This window comes from Pristis pectinata, chromosome 1 (assembly GCF_009764475.1).
Source record: "Pristis pectinata isolate sPriPec2 chromosome 1, sPriPec2.1.pri, whole genome shotgun sequence".
NCBI lineage: Eukaryota > Metazoa > Chordata > Chondrichthyes > Rhinopristiformes > Pristidae > Pristis > Pristis pectinata.
In genome coordinates this window covers 88,904,015-88,930,341 of record NC_067405.1, presented here as the reverse complement: position 1 = coordinate 88,930,341, position 26,327 = coordinate 88,904,015, and positions in this window count along the sequence as shown.

Genomic DNA, 26,327 nt, shown 5'->3' with positions numbered 1-26,327 from the left:
CCCATTGTCACCATCTACAATTCCCACTGCCTCAGCAAAGCAGCCAACATAATCAAGGATCCTCCCACCCCGTCCATTTTCTCTTCTCCCCCCACGCATCGGCCAGAAGATACAAAAAGCTTGAGAACACGTACCAGGCTCAAGGACAGCTTCTGTCCTGCTGTTTTAAAATTCTTGAACGGACCTCTCATACGCTAAAGATTATCTCGTCATGGCCCCTGCACCTTATTGTCTGCCTGCACTGCACTTTCTCTGTAAATGTAACACTATATTTTGCATTCTGTTATGTTTTTTTTGTACTACCTGGATGTACTTAGGTATGGAATGATCTGTTTGGATGGCATGCAAACAAAAACTTTTCACTATATCTAGGTATATGTGACAATAATAAACCAATTACCAATTCACTTGCCAGAGACCACTTTATTCTCAATCCTTAGTTCACTTCTATTTCAGATACCAAGAGCACAGAATAAGAGCAGTCTGTTCCATTATTCAACTGACTTCATGTCTAAACTCTATCCATCCACCTCAGTTCTTTATGTTTAATGGCTTTGCCTTACAAGGATGTTCACTCTTGCAGCTGTTTTAATATACTTTTCAGTGCGAGGTTCATTCTGATACTGTTATAAGTTTAACCCCTGAAGTTACAAATCAGAACCAACCATGTTGCTGGTCACAGATGCAAAATATAGAAATCGGTTTTGATCAAGGGAGGCTGTTAAAGGGTTGAAAATAGCTTACTGCTAAACTGTGGCCTGGTTCCCTTCGTCACAGTCATTTAAAAATAAGCTTTAATAAATGTCATTATGGGGCGGCACAGTGGTGCAGCTGGTAGGGTCGCTGCCCCACAGCACCGACAATCTGGGTTCGATCCTGACCTCGAGTGCTGTCTGTGTGGAACCATGGAACAATACAGCACAATACAGGCCCTTCGGCCCACCATGCTGTGCTGACCTTCAAACCACTCCTAAGACTATCTAACCCCTTCCTCCCACATATCCCTCTATCTTAAATTCCATCTTCTTTCTCAGAGAGTTTGTGACTGTGTGGGTTTCTTTTGGGTGCTCCAGTTTCCCCCACATCCTAAAGACATGCGGATTGGTAGGTTAATTGACCAATGTAAATTTCCCCTAGTGTGTAGGTGAGTGGTAGACTGGTGGGAAGTTGATGGGAATGTAGGAGAATAGGATGGGTTAGGGTAGGAGTCGTGTAAAGATGGGTGCCATGGTCAGTATGGACTTGATGAGCTGAATGGCCTTTTTCTGTGCTGTATCTCTCCATGACTATGAGTTCTACATGATAAGTGGGCAATTGGAGGTCCAATTAAGTATCAGAAACTTGCATCTATATATGTTGTGCTAGAAAATTGGTGGATAAGGCTTGATCCTCAAGAAGGAGGACGATTGTGCAGATTCACAATGGGGCCTAAAGGAGTAAGATTATATAGGATAAATGGAGATATAACATGTATTTAAAAAAAACAAAGGTTATGAGATGGTCAATAGAGGGAAACTGTTCCCTTTAGAGTATGTGGTGGGGGCAACAAACCTTAAAATTAGAGCTGGGCCATTCAGGCCTAATGTGACAACAGATCTTCTAACACAAGTTGAAGAGTTCAGAAATGAGTTGGGTAGATTATTTGTTTGCCAAATAATTATAGTGTTTCCAGAACAAAGGGGGGGGCAGAAGGGGTCAAATACAGATCCACTTGCGATCGATGTGATTGATGGAATAGAATAGAGCAACCTCTTCCTTTCTACTGCTCAGTAATTGCTGGGACAAAAATCCAGTTTTGTCAATTCTAGACCAATCAACAACTTGTAAATGTTCATTCAGTACGATCAAACATGCAACAGCAATGCATGAGAGACTAATCCAACTGACTGGAAGCTTGGTTTGCAAAGATGGAAGTTTCAAAGAAGTAATTTGCATCATCAAATTTGGTTAGTAAGTGCAATTGTCTATTTGACGGAGAAACACTAAAGGACTTGCATTTATATAGAACCTTTTATACAAAGTATTTTACAGCTATTAACCACTATTGAGGTGCTGTCATTAGGAAGTGCGACTGCCAATTGTGCTCAGCAAGTTGCCACAAACAGCAATGCATTAAGACCAGGTAATATGTCTTGGTAATACTGGGTGGGGAATAATTATTGGCCAAGACACCAGAGATAACCATTTCCCTCTCCATTCTTCAAAATAGCGCCACAGAGATTTTTTACGTTCAATAGAGAGAGCAGACGGGGCCTCAATTTTACATCCTATTTAAAAGTCAGATAAATATTTGCATAAAAAGTGCAATCACTACTTAACTATCTTTTCTAACTCAAAGCATTTAAAATTCAGTGTTTTTCTAAATGTAGCAATGAAATAGAAGTTTCAATTCAATGATTATGAAGGGAATCTGAATAATTCTGGTGAAATGTAAAATTAGCATGCATGCGTATAGTAATTTAGGGTAGTTACTGTTCCCATAATCAAGAAGGATTAAGCCAGGAAAGTTAGGCCAGGAAACTACAGGCTGGTGAGCCCTATATCGATAGTAGGGAAACTCTGAGAAAAAAAATCTTAGGAGTAGGTTTTAAGGTCCTTTGGAGTGACAGGACAAATTCGGAGGAGTCAGCATGGTTTTGTGCATGAGAAATCTAGCCTCACAAATCTGATTGAGTTTTTTGAGCAGGTTGCTGAAGAAAATTGATTGGCGGTAGGCATGGACTTTAGCAACATGCTTGACAAGATACCACATGGTAGGCTGGTCCGCAAAGAAGGTGTCTTGGCAAATTCAATCCAAAATTGGCTTGGTGACAGGAGGCAGAAGGCAGTGGTGAAGGGTTGTTTTTCTGACTGTAAATCTGTAACCAGTAGTGTACCTCAGAGATCAGTGTCATGACCTGTGTTATAAATGACTTGGACAAAAATGTCTGTGGTCTAATAAGTAAGTTTGTTGACGGCACAAAGATTGGTGGAGTTGTGGATAGCAAGGATACATGCCCAAGGATACAGAGGGACGTAGATCAGCTGTAAAGTTGGGTGGAGTGGTGGCAGATGGAATTTAATCCAGAACAGTGTGAGGTAATGTATTTTGGGTCATCTAATACTGGTTGTACATATGCAGTAAGTGGCAGGGACCCTAAAAGCATTGATATACAGAGGATACTTGCAGTGCAAGTTCATAGCTCCCTGAAAATGGTGACATAGGTATATAGGGTAATAAAGAAGGAGTTTAGCTTGCTTGTCTTCACAGGCACGGATATTGAGTATATGAGTTGGGACATCATGTTGCAGTTGTATAAGACATTGGTTAGGCCACACTTGGAATATTGTATGCATTTAGGGTTAAGGTTAGGGTTACTACACTATGTGGTAGCCCCAGAAAGAGTGCAGAAGAGATTCACCAGAATGTTGCCCAGAATGAAGGGCTTTAGTTACAAGGAGAGATTGGATAGGCTGGGATTGTTGTTACTGGAGCGCAGGAGTCTGAGGGGTGACCTTATAGAGGTTTATAAAATTATAAGGAGACATAGATAGCGTAGATGGTCACAGTCTTTTTCCCAGGGTAGGGGAGTCTGAAACTAGACTCATAGGTTTAAGGTGAGAGGGGAAAGATTTAACGGAGATCTGAGGAGAAAGTTTTTTCCACAAAGAGGATGGTGGGTATGTGGAACAAGCTGCCAGAGGAGGTGGTAGGGGCAGGTAGGGTCACCGCATTTAAAAAGCATTTGGATAGATAAATGGATAGGAAATGTGGGCCAAATTCAGGAAAATGGGATTTGCGTCGATGGGCATCTCCGTTGGTATGGATGAGTTGGGCCGAAGGGCCTGCATCCATGCTGTATGACTCTATGACTAATTTAGAAAGATATCCAAAGGTGTTTTGCAGATCAACTGGCAAATTTTGATTGAAAAGCTGAAATTTTATTTGGCTGAACATGAAATTCTAATGCAATGACTCAACTCACACCTTTCTAAAGGCAAACAGTTTGTCAGTGATTTGGTTTGACGGAAATGGGGAAAGTTCACAACTGTTACTGACTCTGAGAGAAAACGGAAACAAACAAGTCTTGGGCTGTTTGCAGCATTTTGGGTGTGCAGTAGGTATATATCTATAGGTACATGCAGGGGCGGGGCGGGGCGGAGCTTAGAGGGATATGGGTCAAAGGCAGGAAATTGGGACTAACTGGGTGGGCAGCTTGGTTGGCATAGACTCGTTGGGCCGAAGGGCCTGTATCTGTGCTGTATTGCTCTATGACTCTATGTTATGTTGCAACTTTACAGAAGTGGTTAGACTGCACAGAGTGTTGTGCGCAGTTCTAGTCACCACACCACTGGAAGAATGTGATTGCGCTTGAGAGAGTGCAGAGGAAATTCATCAGGATGTTGCCTGGATTGGAGGACTTTAGTTATTGGATAGGCTGAACCAAAGGAGGCTGAGAGGTGACCTGATTGGGGTATACAAAATTATGAGAAGCATAGGTAGGGCAGATAGAATCTTTTTCCCATGGTAGGAGTATAAAAAAACAAGAGGACATAGGTTTAAGGTGAGAGGAAGGAATTTCAAAGGGGATCTGAGGGGTAAGTTTTTTACACAAAGAATGGTTGATATCTGGTATGGGAGCCAGAGGAGCTGGTGGAATCAGATAAAATCAATATGTTGAAGAGTCATTTAAATAAGCAATTGCATAGGCAAGGCGTAGTCAAATTGCAGTCAAATGAGATTAGTGCAGGTGGGCAAGTAGATCGGCATTGTTGTGGTGGGCTGAAGGACCCGTTTTCTGTGCTCTATGACTCTACGTCTCTATGACACTCATACTTAATTTGACTCATCCACTACTTTTCCGGCTCTACGACAGATGCTTTTTCAAGGGTAGAGCTAAAAGAGACATTGTGGTGCCTCCCATCATTAAACATAAACAGGAACCTATTTTACTGAGTGAATATGCTGATTGAAACTCAATGAATAACTACAAAGAATTTAGCTTGCTTCCTTACACTGTGGTCACTTTGTAGGTTATCCAGTCATCAATGAATAAAAGGCTGAATAACGTTTAATCTTTGCACGTGTCCTGATTTTACAAGGTGTCACTGACAGACTACAGCATTGATTTGGTGAACTCACATGGCTAGGCTGCAAAGAGTCCCGATTTCCATTAGACTTCTCTAGGACCTGACCCTGAGACCATTTTAGCAGTATGAACACTCAAAAACATTAACGGTGCTTTACTGAATTCTGTTTCTTCTTCTATTTCAAAAATATACTTTATTCATAAGAAATATACACAGGAAATATAATACAATCAGTACACGTTTTTCCTTATATTCATTGTGCCAATCCAATACACGCACTTACAATGCATCAATACCACTCATGTTTCTCCTTAAACAGGTTATAGCTGCTGAAAAGAGGTGTTAGGTTGTTCTCTAATCAGCATTGAGATCTGCCTCTACATCAGCAAATAAGATCAATTGATAGTCTGAGGAATGAACAAGGGCCATTATATCGGAAATTTTGTGTTTGCATCATATTCTGCCAAAACTAGCCTAACCCCTAAAGAGTTGGTGTGGGGGATTTCCAGCGCCTGGTGTGTTCACATACACCTCAAAGTCACATGGAGGCTTGCAAGATAATTTCTTTCTTGAGGTTTCCTCTTCCTCCTGGTGCATTAGTTGGTTTTGCAGAGTCTCCATTGTTGAACTTTTTTTATCTATTAATGTTTTTATTGCTCTTGGCTTCTGATGGCATTCAAGCTGGCCATGATGATGTGAAAATGAGTATTTCCTCAGAGGTCCCAAACATGCTGCAAAGTCTAATAAATATAGGTGCAAAAATTACTGAGTTGTTTTACCCACAACCATCAGTTGGGCAGAAATAACTCTCTTTAATGTGACCTTGTGTATCTTTTACTTCCAGCAGAGAGGGCAGAATTGGCCTTTGTTTAATACCTTATCAGAAAGACAGTATCCTGGCAGTACAGCATTCACTTAAGGGACAATAATGTAAAAAAATACCACATTGCTATTTTAAAGAAGAGTTGGAGAACTCTCCTGGGTGTCCAAGCTAACATTTATTCATCAAACCTCACTGCTAAAAGCAGCCTATCAGGACATTATCACATTAATGTTTGTGTGCGCCTGCTGTGGGCAAACTAGTTGTCATGTTTCTTAAGATTAAGTACTCCAAAGTACCACTTTGTTTGAAAAACTTTTAGGGACCTCTTAGGATCATGAAAGACACTATATAAATCCAGGACTTTTTCAGTTTCATTGGCTTACAAACTGTGCTCTCATCCCCATCTGCTGGCCTGAGTTAGAAGCTACAGTGTATATTAGGTACAGAAAAAAAGTATAAGTAGGCTTGACAGTCAACTTTTATCAGTAAACTTTGATAAAGATGACTTCATCTCACACTCATGGATGGACAAAAAGATGCTTCCGTCGTCGAAAGTCAGATCTCACTGATGTATGCACTCCAAGTAACACAAGACTTTTACTTCCTTCACATGTTATATTACATATAAATTAATACAATCAACTAAACTGACTTACTAGTTTAAGCATGTTTGTTTTATACTTTTACTGTCTGCTCCCACGACCCTCATTCTGCACATCCTGAAAATTCTAATTTATAAAATGCTTATGTTGATTTAATCTGCTAAAAAATAAATCAAGTTCTAACATGCCTCATCATAGCTAAGTTTTTAAACATTGCTTTCAATAACATTTTAGGGATAAAGATGGGTGAGGTTTCAAAGCAGTATCGACCCTCTCTCTGCATTTTTCCACTTTCACGTTTGGGCAAATTGACCGCTGTGTTTCCTATATAACATTACCTACGATTCAGAAATATTTCATTGGCACTCAGGATTGTTTTGAAAGGGACAGAAGTATTTTATAAATGCAAGTCTTTCTTGTCATCACATATCTTCTCCTTCTCAAAGTATTTGTTCCAGTTAAGTGGGTGAAGGATAACCAAGAGTTTCAACTGTTGTCATGCTAAATCTAGGTTAAATGTCACAAGCTGGTTTAGCCAAAATGATTTTTTTCAGATATATGTTTATATCTGAAAATTTGCAGATGATACATTCATATTTTACCATTCACAGTAGCAAACATATAATATAAATCAAGCAAGCAAACAGAAGGATATCAGTGTGATATGCATTTTCCTTTCCATGAGCAATGTTTGAGAGATTTTAACACAGGTTCCAGCCCACAGTGTGCATTGATAGGCCAGTAAACTCCGGCCTTTTCCCCCTTACTGTCTTTGCAATGACAGCACCTAACCACAATGCATCCCTCAGCACATCATCCTGTGCTGTGGAATGTGCCAGTCTGCAACATTTGGTCGCGGACAGCTATTTGCAATGGACAACTAACTTTCTGATGACCTTCCAGCAACAGCCAATTGTACCACTGTGCATCCCTAGGCACAGCCCGAACAGTATGGAGTAGTCACGCAGCTGTTGAGGATGAAACTTGTTAACAGACACTGCATATCTTTCCAGACCTGCTTGGCTAAAGGACACTTCAGAAGATGGATCACAGTCTCATCTCAGTCGCAGCTGCAAAGTGCGTTGGTGCTGGGACTCTAGCTGTGGGTGAAGGAGCTGACAGGGTGGGCCCTCCTCTCCACTTGCGAAGCATGGTCTTAGTTCTTATTAGAAAGTTCTGGTCATGAGGTATTCTACCAAAAAACTTTGACAGTCTGCTCAGGTAATGAACATTTTTTTCCAAAGATATATTTTATTCATAGTACATACAGTAAATACAATGAGGACAAGTCATCATCTACTGTCATTGTGCCAAGTAATTAAATACATTCCCTTGCAATGCATCAATGCCTCTATAGGTTCCTCCTTAAAGTCCTCCTCACTGTGCACAAAATGGATACTGTTCACATTCACATAACAATGCAAAAAGTAATCCATTATATGCACTCCAGGGTGTTCCAGAAAATGTGCAAAAATTCTTTATTACTGTAAGTTACATCTTCCTTCCACCTGTGCTAATGGAGTTGATATGATCACCTCCATCTAAAAGAGAAATTTCAATGATAAATCTCAAAAAAGGAAAAAAAATGACAGGACTACTGGGAAAAGTGAGGATATGGGAGTGAGGGGTTAGCTCTTTCCAGTCCCAATGCTGACATGATGATGCACCAGACATCATTAACTTGTTCAAAAAATATTGAATTTAATACTTGTTCAGGTGCCAAATGAGCAAAAATGGAGTTCTCATTGTCACAGTTAATGAACCTAATATCAGAATCAGTAAGGTTCATTCAACATTGATTCAATTGTATGATTAGTTAGTTGCCAAATAAAACCTGCAGGAGAAAGAACAAATGTCAGCAACTGAATTTAGGCTGCTCATAGTTAACGGTGTGTCACACTGAAAAAAAATGCAAAGCACATTAGGTCTTCGGGCTGAGACTCAACTCTCTGGACAGATTAGAAGAGAAAAGCAGTAGTCTTCCTTTGGAAGCATAGTGAACTATAGGGACGGCCTGGTGGGATAGGCAGACAAAGCAGATAAAATTTTAGGCAGAACAATCAATTTTTTTTTCTTTTTTAGTCGGAAGACAAAGGAGAGGCAATATCAATTGGAGGTCACAGGAGCAGAGAGATCTTAGGGTATACTTCTCATCTGTATTCTGGAATCATTAAAGAGGACATTGAGTTAGGGAATTCAGGGAGGGAGCCAGTGAAATTTAATCACGTTATCATTAAAAAGGAGGTATTAGATAACATAGGTGGTTTAAGGGGGGGGGGGGGCAATCCCCAGGGACTTATGAGGTGTTCCTAGGCTGCTATGGGAGGCAAAGGAAAAGATTGCTGGGATCCTGGCAGAGATTTTTTAAACCTTCACTGGCCATAGGTGATGTACCAAATGATTTGAGGATGGTAAATGTGGTACTTTATTCAAGAGGGGCAGTAGGGATAAGCTAGGTAATTACTGGCCTGTAAATCTAATGTCAGTGGTAGGGAAATTATTGGAAAAAAATTTTGAGGGTCAGGATGACACTTGGAAGAGAAGGGATGAATCAAAGATAGTCATTATGGTTTTGTTAGGGGGAGATCCTGTTTGAATATGTTGATTGAATTCTTCAAAGCGATAACAAAATGTACTGATGAGGATAGTGCAATTGATTTAGCCAGTAAGGACTTTGACAAGGTCCCAGCTGGATCCAAAATTGGCTTGATAACAGGAGGCAGAGGGTGATGGTGAAGGGCTGCTTTGTGATTGGGCACCTGCAACCAGTAGTATGCCTCAAGGATTGGTGTTGTGAGCCTTACTGTTTGTTATGTACATTAGTAATTTGGAAATGAATATAGAAAATGTGGTAAGTTTACAGACGACACAAAAATTGGTGGCATTTTTGATAGTGAGGATTGTTGTAGGTGATGGAGTGATATTGATCAGTTGGTAAGATGGATAGCGCAATGGCAGATGGTAAGTGCAAGGTGTGCACTTTGGGAGGACAAATATGGGTAGGACATACAAAGTGAATGGTAGGGTCCCAAGGAGTATTGAAGAACAGAGGACCTCATTGCACAAGTCCATGGAGGTGGCAGGATAAGTAGATAAGGTAGTGAAGAAGGCATATAGGATACTTGCCTTCATTAGCAGGGCAGAGAATATAAGAGCAGGGAGCTTATGGTACAACTTTGTTAAACTTTGGTTGGGCCGCAGTGGAGTATTTGTACAATTGTTGTCATCACACTACAGGAAGGTTGTGATTGCACTGGAGAGGGTGCAGAAAAGATTCACCATGATGTTGCCTGGGATGGAGTGTTTCAGTTATGAAGAGAAACTGGATAGCCTGGGTTTGTTTCCTTGGAGTGGAGAAGGCTGAGGGAGAGCTAATCTTATGAAAGGCATAGGGCAGTATGACTCAATGTTGACAATTCATTCAATATGGCATAATAGGTTGAGAAACGTTTAAAAGAACATATCAGATCCTGGGTTTTATAAACAGAGGCACTGAACACAAAAGCAAGGAAGTCACAATGAACTGTTTCAGCCACAGGTGAGGTGTTGTGCCCAGTTCCAAATGCCAAACATTGGGAAAGATGTGAATGTCTTAGATAGGTTAGAGAAGGCATATGCTAGAACAATTCCAGAGGTGAGGAACTTTTGGATAGATTGGAGGAGCTGGGGTTGTTCTCCTTGAAATACAGGAGATTGAGAAGTGATCTGATGGAGACCTTTAAGAGTCTATGCAGAGTAGAGACTGCATGGTAGGCTGGTCTAGAAGGTTATGTCTCACGGAATCCAGGGAGAGCGAGTTAGGTGGATTCAAGATTGACTCAGAGGCAGGAAGCAGAGGGTGGTGGTTGAAGGTTGTTTCTCGAAATGGAGGCCGGTGACTAGTGGTGTGCTGCAGGGGCCAGTGTTGGGACCTTTGTTATTTGGTATTTGTACAAATGATTTGGATGCAAATGCACAAGGCTTGATCAGTAAGTTTGCGGATCACACGAACTTAGGAGGTGTTGATGATAGTGAAGAAAATTATCACATATTACGGGGGATCTTGATTAGTTAGGGAAGTGGGCTGAGAAGTGGCAAATGGATTTCAATACAGATAAGTGTGAGGTCTTGCATTTTGGAAAGTCAAACCAGAGTAGGACTTACACTAGTCCTGGTAGGGCACTAGGGAACGTAATGGAACAGAGGGAGCTAGGAGCACAAGTGCATAGTTCGTTGAAAGCGGCATCACAAGGTGGTGAAAAAGGCAGTTGGCCTTCATCATTCAGGACCTTGAGTATAGGAGTTGGGACATTATGTTGCAGTTGTACAAGTCGTTGGTGAGGCTGCACTTGGAGTACTGTGTGCAGTTTTGGTCACCCTGTTATATGAAAGATGTAGTTAAATCAGAAAGAATGCAGAAAAGATTTATGAGGATGTTGCCAGGACTAGAGGGTGTGAGTTATGGGGAGAGGTTGGCCAGGCTAGGTCTTTGTTCCTTGGAACGTAGGAGAATGAGGGGAAACCTTATATAAGTGTTTAAAGTTATGAGGGGCATGGATAAGGTGGATGGTAACAGTCATTTCTCCAGGGCAGGAGAGTCCAAAACTAGGGGGCACAGATTTAGGGTGAGAGGGGAAAGATTTAAAAAGGACCTGAGGGGCAACTTTTTCATGTAGAGGGTGGTGAGTGTATGGAACGAGCTGCCAGAGGAAATGGTTGAGGCAGGTACAATAGTACTATTTAAGAAGCACTTGGATAGGTACATTCAACGCGGGGCTTAGAGGGATACAGGCCGAACGTAGGAAATTGGGACTCGCTGGGTGCACCGTGGTCCGCATGGACTCGTTAGGCTGAAGGGCCTGTATCTGTGCTATGTTGCTCTACAACTCTAAAAATAAACTGTTCCATTGACAGAGGGGTAAAAATCCAACGAAGGTAATTGGTAAAAGAACCAAAAGTGATATGGCGTCGGAGTACGGCGATTCATTGCAAGCTGCTCTCTGCAGATCTACTCATTACTTTTAGTATAATCGTTCTACTCTTTTAAATGTAAATTTTATGTCTCTAAGAATTACTAATAATGTTCTTTTAAATCTTCTTACAGGGCTGGCGATTTTCCAATCTCCAGGAATGACTGATTTACTGACCTGACTCCCGGACCCAGATGGCAACGACCAGCGAGGCCTAGGACGGGCCCGTCCACGTGGAAGCCTGCGCAGGGTGAAGAGCTGACCCTACTGAGCCCCCGCCACCGAGACCTGACTCCTGAATCCCACTGGAACAACCGACGCAGAGACTCAAGGACCTACCCGAGTGAAGCCAGGTGAATCCACTCCAGATCTTCCAGGTCTGTCCTTAAGCAATCACTTACCTTCCAGTCCAGGTGGCTCCACTCCAGGACTTCCAGGATCGACCAGGTGCAGCCACTTACCTCAGAAATGTGGTAAAAGGGCTGGGCTGCAGGTGAGACTGAAACAGCATGGGTTCAAGACCCCCCTCCCAAGATACTACTAGCTAACAACCAGGCCATTGGGAACAAAGTTGATGAACTAAGGGCAAGAGAAATGAGAGACTGCTGTATACTATGTCTCACCGAAACGTGGCTTACACCTGCTTCACCTGACTGCGCCATACAACCCGAGGGCTTTTCAATTCACTGAATGGACCATACGGCATCCTTGGGCAAAGTTAGAGGCCGAGGGGTCTGCTTCTTAATCAATAAGTTGTGGTGCTTGGACGTGTCAGTCCTGGTGAGCTCCTGCTCACCCAGCCTGGAATATCTAACGGTGAGGTGTTGACCACACTACCTGCCACAGGAGTTCACTTCAGCTACCCTGATGGCAGTCTACATCCCACCCCAGATGGTCACGAAGCCTGCACTCAATGAGCTATACTCTGTAGTCAGCAGCTTTGAAACAGGATATCCTGAGGCCCTCTTCATTATTGCAGGCAACTTCAACCAGGCCAACTTCAAGAATATGCTACCAAAGTACTACCAGCACGTCTCCTGTCCCACCAGGGGCCCAAATACCCTTGACCATTGCTATACAACCATCAAAGATGCCTACCGAGCCACCCCCTGCCCTCACATTGTTAAGTCAGACCAGGAGGCTGTGCTCCTTCTCCCTGCATACAAACAGAAGCTGAAACAGGAGGATCCAGTACAATAAGTCATACAGTGCTGGTCTGAGGGAATAGATGAGCTTCTGCATGACTGCTTTGAGTCAGTGGACTGGTCCATGTTCAAATTCTGAGCTGCCAGCCTAGATGAATATGTCACCACCATCAGCAAGTGTGTGGAGGACTGTGTACCAAAGAGGACAATCCAGCTGTTCCCAAACTGGAAACCATGGAGAGGACCTTATTTGGGAGGGTGCAATATTGGACCTCCTCCTGGGGAATGAGGCAGGGCAAGTAACTGAAGTGCAATCGGGGAGCTTTTTGGCTCTAGTGACCATAATTCCTTTAATTAAGATAGTGATGGAAAAGGATAGGACAGGTCCACAGGCTAGGGTCCTAAACCTGAGCAGGGCTAATCTTGGGGGAATTAGGCAGGATATAGCAGAGGTTGATTGGGTGAGCCTGTTTGAAGGGAAAGGAATGAATGACAAGAGGGAGGCTTTTAAGAGTGTGATATTAAGAGTCCAGGGCAGCATGTTTCTATAAGGTTAAAACTGGCAAAGTTTAGGGAACCCTGGCTGATGAGAGATATTGAAGCTCTGGTCAAGAAAAAAAGGAAGCATACATTGCGTTTAGGAGGATGGGGACAAGTGAATCCCTTGATGACCATAACAAGATTAAGAATACACAAGATGGAAATTAGGAGGGCTAAGAGGGGATACAAGATGGGTCTGGCAGGCAATGTTAAGGAAAATCCCAACAGGTTCTTTGGCTATATTAAGACCAAAACGGTGGTTGGAGAGAGAGTAAGTCCCCTTAGAGATCAGCAGGGCTGCCTATGTCTCAAGCCACAGGAGATAGGTGGGATTTTTAACAAATTTTAACAAATACATGCATAGGAAGTCGTGTTTGATGAATCCTTTAGAGTTTTTTTCGAAGAAGTAACCAAAAGGGCAGGTGTGGGTAGGGTAGTAGATGTTGTCCATTTGGACTTTGACTAAGCTCCATATGGTAGCTGGTCTGGAAAGTTAGGTTCCATGGCTCCGAAGCAGGAAGCAGAGGGTGGTGGTTGAAGGTCGTTTCTCGGAATGGAGGCCGGTGACTAGTGTTGTGCCGCAGAGGTCACTGTTGGGGTCCTTGTTATTCATCATATCTATAAATGATTTGGATGTGAAAGCACAAGTCTTGATCAGTAAATTTGCGGATGACATAAAATTAGCAGGTGTAGTTGATAGTGAAAAAGATTGTCGTAGATTATGGGGATCTTGATCAGTGAGGGAAGTGGACTGAGGAGTGGTAAATTGATTTCAATACAGACAAATGTAAGGTAATGCATTTTGAAAAGTCAAACTAGTGTAGGACTTACATTATGAATGGTAGGGCACTAGAAAGTGTAATGAAACAGAGGGACCTAGGAGCACTCTGGCCTTCATCAGCCAGGGCATTGGGTATAGGAGTTGGGACATTATGTTGCAGTTGTATAAGTCGTTGATGAGGCCGCACTTGGAGTACTGTGTACAGTTTTGGTCACCCCATTGTAGGAAAGATGTGGTGAAACTGGAAAGAGTGCAAAAAAGATCTTAGGATGTTGCCAGGACTAGAGGGCCCGAGTTACAGGGAGGGATTGGTCAGACTGGGTCTTTATTTCTTGGAATGTAGGAGAATGAGGGGTGACCTTATAGAAATGCTTAAGATTTTGAGAGGCATAGATAAGGTGGATGGTAACAGTCTTTTCCCCAGGGTAGGGGAGTCCAAAACTAGGGGGCATTGGTTCAGGATGAGAAGGGAAAGATTTATAAAGGACCTGAGGGGCAACTTTTTCGCACAGAGGGTGGTGAGTATATGGAATGAGCTGCCAGAGGAAGTGGTTGAGGCAGGTACCATAATGTCATTTAAGAAGCACTTGGATAGGCATATGGAGGGACAGGGCTTCAAGGGATGTGGGCTGATTGCAGGAAACTGAGACGAGCTGGGTGGGCACTGTGGTCAGCATGGACTGGTTGGGCTGAAGGGCCTGTATCTGTGCTGAATTGCTCTGGCTCGGACTCTGATGAACCAGGAAATCCACTTTCTATTGAAGTCCAGGACTGCATCATTCAAATCAGGTGACCCTGACCTTTACAGGAAATCGAGATATGACCTCCGTAAAGCTATCAGAGATGCCAAGAGACACCACCAGTCCAAAAATCGAGTCCCAGATCAGCCATCAGTTGTGGCAGGGCTTACATGCTGTAACGGACGACAAAATAAAGTTGGGCAGCATCGCTGACAACAGCATATCTCTTCTCAATGAGCTTAACACATTCTATGCACGTTTTGAACAGAAGGGGACTGGTATGTCACCAACCATCCTGACAGCCTCCAATGAACCCGAACCCATGGTCACCGTTGAGGACGTAGGATCAGTTTTCCAGAGAGTGAACCTGCAGAAAGCATCTGGCCCGGATGGTGTCCCTGGCTGTGTCCTCAGATCCTCTGCAGATCAGCCGGTGGGAGTACTTGCAGACATTTTTAACCTCTGCCTGCTTCAATCTGAGGTTCCCACCTGCTTTAAGAAGACCACTATCATCCCAGTACCTAAGAAAAACAAGGTAACGTGCCTTAATGACTACCGCCTGGTGGCTCTGACATCCACCATCATGAACTGCTTTGAGAGGCTGGTCATGGCACGCATTAACACCAGCCTCCCAGTAAACCTTGACCCACTGCAATTCACCTACCATCGAAACAGGTGACAGCGGACTCCATCTCCCTGGCCCTACACTCATCTCTGGAGCATCTGGACAGTAAAGATACTGTACCTACGTTAGACTATTGTTTATTGACTACAGCCCTGCCTTCAATACCATAATTCCAAGCAAACTCATCATCAAACTCTGAGACCTGGTACTCAACACCTCCCTCTGCAACTGGATTCTTGGCTTCCTGACCAACAGACCGCAATCAGTAAGTATAAGCAGTAACACCTCCGGCATGATTATTCTCAACACTGGTGCTCCACAAGACTGTGTCCTCAGCCCCCTACTCTACTCCCTATACACTCATGACTGTGTGGCCAGATTCTACTCTAATGCCATCTACATGTTTGCAGATGATACCACTGTAGTGGGCCGTATCTCAAATAATGATGAGTCGGAGTACAGGAAGGAGATAGAGAACTTAGTGACGTGGTGTCATGACAACAACCTTTCCCTCAATGTCAGCAAAATAAAAGAGCTTGTCATTAACTTCAGGAAGGGGGGGGCGGTGCACATACACCTGCCTACATCAATGGTGCTGAGGTTGAGAGGGTTGAGAGCTTCAAGTTCCTGGGAATGAACATCACCTGTCCTAGTCCAACCATGTAGACGCCACAGCCAAGAAAGCTCACCAGTGCCTCCACTTCCTCAGGAGGCTAAAGAAATTGGCATGTTCCCCTTGACACTCACCAACTTTTATCGATGCACCAATGAAAGCATCCTATCTGGATGCATTACGGCTTGGTATGGCAACTGCTCTGCCCGGGACTGCAAGAAACTGCAGAGGGTTGTGGACACAGCTCAGCACATCACAGAAACCAGCCTCCCCTCCATGGACTCTGTCTACACTTCTCGGTGCCTTGGTAAAGCAGCCAGTATGATCAAAGACCCCACTCACCCGAGACATTCCCTCTTCTCCCCCCTCCCATTGGCAGAAGATACAAAATCCTGAAAGTATGTACCACCAGTCTCAAGGACAGCTTTCATCTCACTGTTATAAGACTATTGAACGGTTCCCTAGAACAATAAGATGGACTCTTGACCTCACAATCTACCTCATTATGACCTTGCAACTTATTGTCTACCTGCACTGCACTTTCCCTGTAGCTGTAACACTTTACTTTGCATTCCGTTATTCTTTTACTTTATACTACCTCAATGCACTGTGTAATGAATTGATCTGTATGAACGGTATGCAAGACAACTTTTTCACTACACCTTGGTACAAATGACAATAATAAACCAGAGTGGTTTGGATCAGGTACGCACTGCCTGGACCTTAAGTGGGGCAGATTCAATTATGGCATTCAAAAGGAAAAAGTAATTGAAAGGGGGAAAAAATGTAAGGTCATTTGGAGAGGGCAGGGGAATAGAAAGAGCTGGTTTGTTCTGCATAGAGCTAGCACATGCATGATGGGCCCAATGGACTCTTTCCGAGCTGTAACCTTTCTACGAGAGGCTGCAAAGGCTTACAGCAGTTTTCTGAAACAGGAACTGCTGCCTGCTGGTGTGTTACTCAACTACAAAGTCACTGCAGTGCACATTTATGCAACTGGATCCATTCAATATGCTGCAAGGACTAACAGCTATATCTCCCAGGCTCTAGCAAACTGCAGCAAGCAGGAGGCCAACATTTTCTTTGGCTGTGGCAAGCAGTGTATAACCTCAGCAGAAGCCTGCCTGAATATTGGCAGGGATAACTAGCTTCCTTTATTTGAAGGAATGCACGATGGATAAATATTTGAAAGATCAAGGAATTGAGGGGTATGGAGATGGCACAGAAGGGGAGTGGAGGCCAGCATAAATCAGCCATGATCATAGTGAATGGCAGGGCAGGCTTAAGGAGTCCAGTGACCTACTCCTGGTCCTATTTTCTTGTGATTGGCCATGAGCATTAGGGCAACAAACCACAAACCAACACATTCATCAACTGACTGTCATAGGAACATCATTTTGCATATCTGAGGTAACCACACACCAGCCTCAATGCTTTTACACCCAATCTACCATATTCTGCTATTTGACATAGGGAGGATAATTGCTGGGGCACAAGGCACCTTCTGTAGCTGTGGCTGGTGGCCTTGCTGCAAATCCAGACCACAGCCGGGTGGTAGAGGTGGACTCGGGTATAAAATTGAATTAACTAAACATATGATTAACCCAATTGTTAAATATACAATACAAATATGGTTTCAATTTCGTAAATTTTTTGGATTGAATAAATTTAACTTGTCAAGTCCCATTCAATCTAATTTTTTCTTTCATCCATCCAGAGTTGACTCAGCTTTTTCTATATGGAAAAGGAAGGGAACAGTATGTTTTCATGATTTATTCATTGATAATTGTTTTTCATGTTTTGAACAACTGTCTAACAAATACAATTTGTTTAGATCACACTTTTTTTGATATTTGCAGATTAGAAATTTTTTGAAAGCTACTATACCCTCTTTTCTAACACCTTACAAAACTGAAATTACGGAAAAAATCTTAGGTCTTAATCCTTATCAGAAGGGCTTGATAGCAATAATCTATGATTTAATTATGAAAATACATCCAGAATCACTGGACAAAATTAAGAATGAATGGGAAAGTGAACTCCAGACATCTTTACCTACAGAAACATGGAAGAAAATTCTTCATTTAGTTAATACATCTTCAATGTGTGCCAGACACTCTTTGATACAGTTTAAGGTAGTTCACAGGACCCATATGTCAAAAGATAAGCTAGCCCGTTTTTATCACCATATAAATCCTATATGTGACAGACGTAAATCGAATGTGGCTTCTTTGACACACGTTTTGGTCCTGTCCTCTTTTGGAAAAATATTGGAAAGACGTTTTTAACATTATTTCAAATGTATTGAATATTGACTTACAACCTCACCCTATCACTGCAATTTTTGGATTACCATGGATAGAGTCTGGCCATTTATCTGCTTCCGCTAACCGTATGATTGCCTTTCTTACATTAATGGCCAAACGATCCATTTTGCTTAAATGGAAGGATCCAATACCCCCTACTACTTTTCAATGGTTCTCCCAAACTATATCATGTTTAAACTTGGAAAAAATTAGGAGTGGCACTGTTGATCCTTCGTCTAAATTTGAAGATATTTGGAGTCCATTTATTCAATATTTTCACATGATATAGATCCCCTTTCAATAACTTTTCAATTTAGAGGAACGGAGTTGACGACATAATATTGCTCTGTTTCTACTGAGAAATTTCAGTCCAGTCTTTTTTTTCTTCTTTTTGAAATTTTTCTGTTTAGTTTAGTTCGATATATTGTTTATAATTTTTCTTATTGATTTGGGGATTTTTTTTTCTTTCTTTTCTTTATATATATATATATATAAAATAAATCTTTTTCTTTCCTTTCTTTTATATTATATTCATTTACTAAGAGATCGTGGAATCTACAGATTTTTTTTATATTTTATTGTTATGATTATCTATGCCATGATTGTTCTCCTGATCTTTTTGTATTACATGTACAAACACTGATGTTATATATTAGTCTGTATTAATTTGAAAACTAATAAAAAGATTGAAAAAGAAAAAGGAAAAAAGAAAGAAAATTGAAGTCCAGTCCAGACCCAGCCTGACCATCGTTTGTCTGCAGCAACACACAAAAAGCTGGAAGAGCTCAGCAGGTCAGGCAGCATCGATGGAGAGAAATGGACAGTCGACGTTTCCTCTGGACCCATGTTGGAATCTGCAGTCTCTGTTTCTCTGCAGGCATGCACTTCTCTCCACACTATCTATCCATCTCTTTCTCTATATATCTTTCTCTATTTATCTGCTCTGTCTCTCCGCGCCCCCTCACCACCCCCCCACCCCGTTGCCTGCATGACACAGCCTGACCCAAACTATACATGAACGATACATAGTTAAATAGTCGGGTGCAGTCAGCTTCACTTGAGTAGATGGGCTCTATTGTGTAACATAGGTACACTCAAAGACAATGAACTGGGATCCACACTGTGGCTTTTGGAGCCTCAGGTTAACATTACATTTAAAATGCAACAGTCCAGCACTCTGGTAGTACAGCACCAGTGTCAATATATCCTAGATTCTGGGCTCAGGCCTCTGATGTCCTACTTGAAACTATGACCCTTTTAACTCACTCACAAGTATACGAATACTGAACCTCAACTTCATATCGAAGTTTTTAAAAGCTGAGACTTTCAAGAAGATTGATCAATTAACCTAGTCAACCACAAAAAGCAGTGTCATAATGTGAAATCACTGATCTTCCCATTTCATTATAAGGGAGAGATAACCAAAAGAAACTGAAACAAAGAATTTTCTGAAAGCACTTTGATCAATTCGCTTTCTTCACTCCAAAATACTTGAATATGAATTACAATGAATGAATTTGAAATATTACAAAAAAATCAGTAATGAAATTTAGATTTACAGAGGACAAACATAGTTGTTAATCTTGAGCGTGACAGAAAATTTGAATTAGTTTTGACACCTGAGGTGCAACAGATATTGGTAGCATTATGTATGTGACAGAGTATGATCAGTGCTGTAGATCATCAACAGTGAATAGCTGGTCATTACTCAGCAATATATTCAAAATTGCTACAATCTGCAGAATCAGAGCTCACAGGCTCAAACTTAAAGAGAGAAAGTAAACAGGAAGATTAGATTCAAAGGAACATATGAAATGGACTACCTGGGGAAGTGAAAAATGTGTGAGTAAAGACAATGGAGAAAAGGGTAACTGCTTCAGGAAGGGTAATTAAATGGTATATCTTTGGCCATGTGTTTCTAGCATATTCTGGCCTTGACGTCAATGAAATTAAAAATGAAGAATTTGCATAATGGGTTCCATCAATATTGCTCATTTTTTTAAGTAGGGTGGAAAAATTACTCGTTCTTTCTTACAACACGTTTTGCAATTTTATTCCATTAAAGGATTGGCAAAAGAGTTATAATTGATCAGTGTACCACATCTATTGGCCAGAATGAAGCGGCAGTCTGTGAACCCGTGTCATTATCATTGATTCTGCATTAAGCTCTAAAGCAAGAGTGTGTTAAAAAGAACTTATTTGTAATTATGAACCATTATACCTAAAGAAATCACTCTCCCCCCACCCACTCCCCCACAATCACATCTATGTCTAAATCCATGCACAAGACTACCTGGTGCATTTGGTGTGGCAATGCTTGCTCCTGCTCAATGGCAATATACACTAAGAACTTTGAAGAGAAACTGAGACTTTTAACTAAGTTGTTTGATGAAACTCTTCATACAAAAAGGTAGCATAATAGATCATTTTAATCTCTATCAAGCTACCAATAGTTTATTTTAACATAACATTGTATACAGCTGTCACAGCACCTCTTTCAGTTACAAATGTACACACTTGTATAATTAAAGTTCTCATGGAGATTGTGTTGATTGTCTGTAAAGGAAATGCATCCCAATAACTGTTGATAAAGTTCAGAACTCCTGTGAAACACGTAGAACGTTGTGTCTATTCTGAACACAGGACTTTAGGAAGTGTGGCACAGAGGATGCAGAGATTTACTAGAACAGAGGTATCCCAGCTTCAAGAATCCAGGAGCAGTGCTGTGAAGAGCGTGATATCCCAGCTCTGGGAACCTAACAGCAACACTGGGAAGAGTGAGGTATCCTAGCTCTGGGAATCTGGGAGCAGAAATACAAAGAGCATGGTATCCCAGCTCCAGGAATCTGGGAGCAGAACAATGAAGAGTGAAGTTTCCCAGTTCTGGGAATGTGGGAACAGCACTATGAAGAGTGAAGTACCCCAGTTCTGAGAATCTGGAAGCAGCAATCTTGTTTAAAAAACTTCAAGAGGGAACTTCAAAAGGTCAATCTCACAAGCTTTACCCACAACATTGCCTGGTTTTCCACATAAGAAATTAGCAACTGGAGCAGATCCAAGACCTAGTCCTCAGTCCTGGATAAGTGCAGCAGTTCACCCACACCATAGGGATGCTGGAACAAAGAAACTAATTGTGAAGTGACTTTAGACCATATGTTTTATTGTAAAAAGTGCAATTTAAGATCACATCTATTAACAAGAGCAGTGCCAATAGCACTGCATGATGTGTTGGTAAAATAGATTACCTCACCAAGGTCAAGACTGGCCTTTTTTTTAAAATCAGGGGTCTGGCTCACTGTACCTCAGCAACAATCGGCAGTGGTCATGTTTAGGACCAATGGATAATCAGTCTGGTCGGGAGATAATAGTCACCGTTCCCCTGGTTTGGGCATTCAGCTGAGCAACTTCACTTTCACTGAAGTCAGAGAGGTGGTGGGGGAGTGTTCTTCTCATACCAGATGTAACATACAAAGATGGTCCAATCAGGCTCAATGTCCTTTCATTGCTTGGCTCTAAGGTATGCATTGCTCAAAATTTTCCAGCAGCTCCCACAACTGCTGGTGACATCCCAACCAGTCACTCTGGATGGTGATTTCAACTGCTTCATCAGTGTGGCCAGACATCAGCAAACTTGATGCTACATCCAATGTCATGATTGAAACAGCAACAATAAGCTGTTTGCTGAGATAAAACAATATGTGTGATGTCTTTATCAACCCTGCAGGTGGAGCACAACAACAATACACCTGGTCTAAACAAGATGGTTCAGTACAGTCCAGGACTGATTTTCTTTTGTCCAAAAATACACACTGTTAAATCCACCAAAATGACTCCAGCATCCTTCTTTAGCCACTGCTTCATGCTGGCTGACTGTCACCCACAAGAAGACCAGAAGGTTGGTAAAGGAAAATGAAAGCTGTACAGCAAACTGTTGACCCTAGAAACTGCTGAGGAACTCCAGCAGGAATCTGTAGATTGGAGAACTCTGAGGTCCCTCTTTGAATCCCTAATGCACTGGTGGGAAGCAATCAGTGAACATTAGTGTTACCCTTAGAGTGTTCAGAAAGCACAGGAGATTCAGAAGGAGATGTATCTGAGGAAGTATAGGATTAATAAACTATAACTGTATTCATATCTTAAGACGGATGAGAATTATGGCTACTCGAAATACTGATTTAAAAAGTGTCCTTCAGGCCAGAACAGCCACACCACCGCTTTCCTGGGTTGGGTGCTGTGTGGTAATTGCTGTGTCTGGAACTTAATTGAATCCCCATTATGTTTGACTATAGGGATGATAGTCAAGCTTAACGGGAAATGGGAAGGCTGTCTCAAACAATGATGTGATACCTGCCTTTGTCTCTCCCGATTGCAAAACGATTAGCTGAACCTGGGGTGTGAGGCTGCTCTTTGTCCATCTGCAGTAGCCCTTTGTCCTTTTCCTGCTCAACCAAGAACTCCGGCGCCTGACTTATTAAAGTGTGCGTGACAAAGTTTGTATAAATTACTGTCTGCCCCTTCTGTATCTCGGATAACTCCACTGCGGACTCTACCTGAGAGTAAGGAGATTTCTCCCTAGCGATATATTGCTAAATAAACGCGTTTGAATTAACCTGTGGCACTGTGTGATTTACAGCAGATGGAAGTGGGACTTCAAAATCAGGTTAACATATCAACCAAGAAAGAATGCAGAATCTATTGATCTATGGTCAATGGAGATGGATGTTGAGGAGTTTTTCCAGAGACGAAGAGTCAGCAAGCCTCATTTCTTGACTCAGAATCTTCCAAGATCATTTACTAATCCAGAGCCACTCCATGGAGCAGAAATAGACATGTTTACGCTTCTTCTTCCAGAAGGCTCACAGGAGGAGCTTTGTGATGAGCAGCCTCAAGGACAAGAATGGCACAGTAATATCCTTACAGCAAGACACAATAAGGATCTCCAAATCCTACTATGCCCAACTATGTGATTGGAAGGTCACAGACAGCACAACCACCTCGAACCTCCTGTCTTCTATTTCATTGATTTTAAATAACAGCAAGTGGGAGGGTCTGAATCAATTGTTGATCCTCGATGAGTCGTCAAGGCTGATCTGTTCCTTTGAGGCAAGTAAAATCCTGAGAGTGATGGCTTGCCAGTCAAGTTGCACTTGGCTCCATGGGGTCAGATGGGCCCAGATCTGCTGGAAGTGCACAGCACCCTGCTTCTAGCTGGCAGCATATCAAGCAGGAGAAAGGCAGAAAAGCAGAAAGCAGTGATCCATTTCACTTTTAAATGTGGATTACAGAATTTTGTCCTAGGTCATTGCCAATCGAGTCAAGTCTGCTCTGGGCCAGGTGATTCACCCAGGAGATCTAAGAGAAAAAAAGTCTCTGGGCAATTTTCCCTCTTCCTGACTCATCACAGCGTCCAAATCTTGGACTACAAGCTCATCAACTCTGAGCAGAATTTCCTCAAGCTACAGATATTTGTTACAGATGCAGTTGCCATAGATCAAAATCAGCTTCCACAAGCTACAGCTGCCACAATCACCTACACTGCCATGCATATCTTACTTTAATTTGATAAAGTTGGTCACATGGGGCCATTCTTAAAATGGTACCAGTATTACATATCCTACAAATGTTGCAGTATCAGAAACAGAAAATAAAAGAAGCTGGGCAGGTAAGGAATTCTGCAGACAGTACAAATAAACCAACAATTTGGTTATGAACACAGGGGAGGTGTGGAGCAAATTAACTTGTGTTGTGGATAAACTAGTAGCTGTACTAAGATTTCAGAAGGCATCTAATAAGGTGCAGCATCAAAGGTTGTTTCAAAAAAAAAACTCATGGTGTAGAAGGTAACACATAGGTGTGGATACCAGCCTGGATGAGTACGTCACCACTATCACGGACTTTATCAGCAAGTGTGTTGAGGACTGCCTACCAACGAGGACAATCTGGGTGTTCCCAAACCAGAAACCATGGATCCACTTCCTACTGAAGTCTAGGACTGCAGCATTCAAATCAGGTGACCCCGACCTTTACAAGAAATCAAGATACGACCCCCATAAAGCTATCAGAGATGCCAACAGACAATACCAGTCCAAAATCAAGTCCCAGACCAGCCGTCAATTGTGGCAGGGCTTACGTTATAATGGGCTACAAAACAAAGTCGGGCAGTATTGTCGACAACAGTGCATCCCTTCCCGATTAGCTTAATGCATTCTATGCACGGTTTGAACAGAAGGGGGATTGGTATGTCACCACCCACGCCGACAGCCTCCAATCCAACTCCACCTTCAATAAAATAATTCTAAACAAACTCATCACCAAACTCCGAGACCTGGGATTCAACACCTCCCTCTGCAACTGGATTGCTGACTTCCTGACCAACAGACTGCAATCAGTAAGGGTAGGCAGCAACACCTCCGGCATGATTATTCTCAACACTGGTGCCCCACAAGGCTGCATGCTCAGCCCCTACTTCCTCAGGAGACTACAGAAATTTGGCATGTCCCCTTCGACACTCACCAATTTTTATTGATGCACCATAGAAAGCATCCTATCTGGATGCATCATGGCTTGGTAATGACAACTGCTCCGCCCAGGACCGCAAGAAACTGCAAAGGGTTGCAGACACAGCTCAGCACATCATGGAAACCAGCTTCCCTCCATCGATTCTGTCTATGCTTCTCACTACCTGAGTAAAGCAGCAAGCATAATCAAAGACCACACCCACCCCAGACATTCTCTCTTCTCCCCTCTCCCATCGGGCAGCCGATACAAAATTCTGAAAGCACATACCACCAGGCTCAAGCTTCTATCCTGCTGTTATAATACTTTTGAATGGTTCCCTTGCACTCTTAACCTCACAATCTACCTCGTGGTCTATCTGCACTGCACTTTCTCTGTAGCTGTGACACTTTATTCTGCATTCTATATTGTTTTACCTTGTACTACCTCAATGCACAGTGTAATGAATTGATCTGTATGAACAGCATACAAGATAAGTTTTTCACTGTACCTCAGTATGTGACAATAATAAATCAATTCCAGTTGAAGGTTGGTTGGCTAACAGGAAATAAAGACTCAGCATAACTGGGTCTTTTTCTCTGGTTGGCAAGATCTAATGAGCGAAGAGCCATGGGGATCAGTGCTGGGACCTCAGCTTTTTACAATTCACATAAACATAGAACAGTACAGCACAGGAACAGGCCCTTCAGGCCCATAATGTTGTGCCAAACTAATTAAACTAGTAATTAAATGCTTAGCTAAATGAATCCCTTCTGCCTACACAAAGAATCAGAATCAGATTTATTATCACTGACTTATATGTCGTGAAATTAGTAGTTTTGTGGCAGCAGTACAGTGCAAAGACATTAAATTACTATGTCCCCCTCCATTTTCTGCACATTCATGAGCCTATCTAAGAGCATTTCAAACCCCTCTATCGTACTTGCCTCCACTACCACCCCTGGCAGCACATTCCAGGGACTCACTACTCTGTGTAAAAAAAACTTGCTCCGCACATTCCTTTGAACTTACCCCCCTCACTTTAAACGCATGCCCTCTCGTATTAGACATATTGACCCTGGGAAAAAGATACCAGTTGTCTACCCTATCTACGCCTCTCATAATCTTATAAACTTCTACCAGGTCTCCCCTCAGCCTCCGACGCTTCAATATAAAGAACTGAAGTTTGTCCATGCTCTCTAATCCAGGCAGCATCTTGGGAGGCTTCTTCTGCACCCTCTTTCCACATCTTCCTCTAATGGGGTGACCAGAATTGAATGTGATACTCCAGATGCGGCCTAACTAGAGTTTTATAAAGCTGCAACATAACTTCCTAACTCTTGAACTCAGTGGTCTAATAAAGGCAGGCATGCCATATGCCTTCTTTACCACCCTGTCAACCTGTGCAGCCACTTTTAGGGAGCTAAGCACTTGGACCCCAAGATCCCTCTATACATTAACACTGTTTAAGGGTCCTGCCATTAACTGCATACTGTCCCTTTGTCCCTTTACATTTAATGTTCCAAAGTACAATACCTCATACTTGGCTAGATTAAACACCATCTGCCATTTCTCCACCCATATCTGCAACTGATCTATATCCCGCTGTATCTGGATCTATACTATCCACAACGCCAC